Below are 477 nucleotides of genomic sequence, written 5' to 3'. Positions count from 1 at the left end.
AACCACAGAGGTCAGACGTTTCTTGTAGTTTCCCCCGGGTTTGACATGTCTCAGGAGGGACTTTGTCCCACTCCTCTTTGCAGATCTTCTCCAAGTCCTTAAGGTTTCAAGGCTGATTTTTGGCAACTGGAACCTTCAGCTCCCTCCACAGATTTATTATGGGATTAAGGTCTGGAAACTGGCTAGGCCACTCCAGGACCTTAATGGGCTTCTTCTTGAGCCACTCTTTTGTGTTTTGGGTCATTGTCATGTTGGAATACCCATCCACGACCCATTTTTTATGCCCTGTCTGAGGGAAGGAGGTTCTCACCCAAGATTTGACGGTACGTGGCCCCGTCCATCGTCCCTTTGATGAGGTGAAGTTGTCTTGTCCCCTTAGCGGAAAAACACACCCAAAGCATAATGTTTCCACCTCCATGTGCGATAGTGGGGATAGTGTTCTTGAGGTCATAGGCGAGTTGAGTTGATGCCAAAGAG

The sequence above is a fragment of the Etheostoma spectabile genome, chromosome 16, assembly GCF_008692095.1.
Source record: "Etheostoma spectabile isolate EspeVRDwgs_2016 chromosome 16, UIUC_Espe_1.0, whole genome shotgun sequence".
NCBI classification, from domain to species: Eukaryota; Metazoa; Chordata; class Actinopteri; order Perciformes; family Percidae; genus Etheostoma; species Etheostoma spectabile.
The sequence above is the reverse complement of the archived record's forward strand: the minus strand, read 5'-3'. Positions refer to the sequence as shown.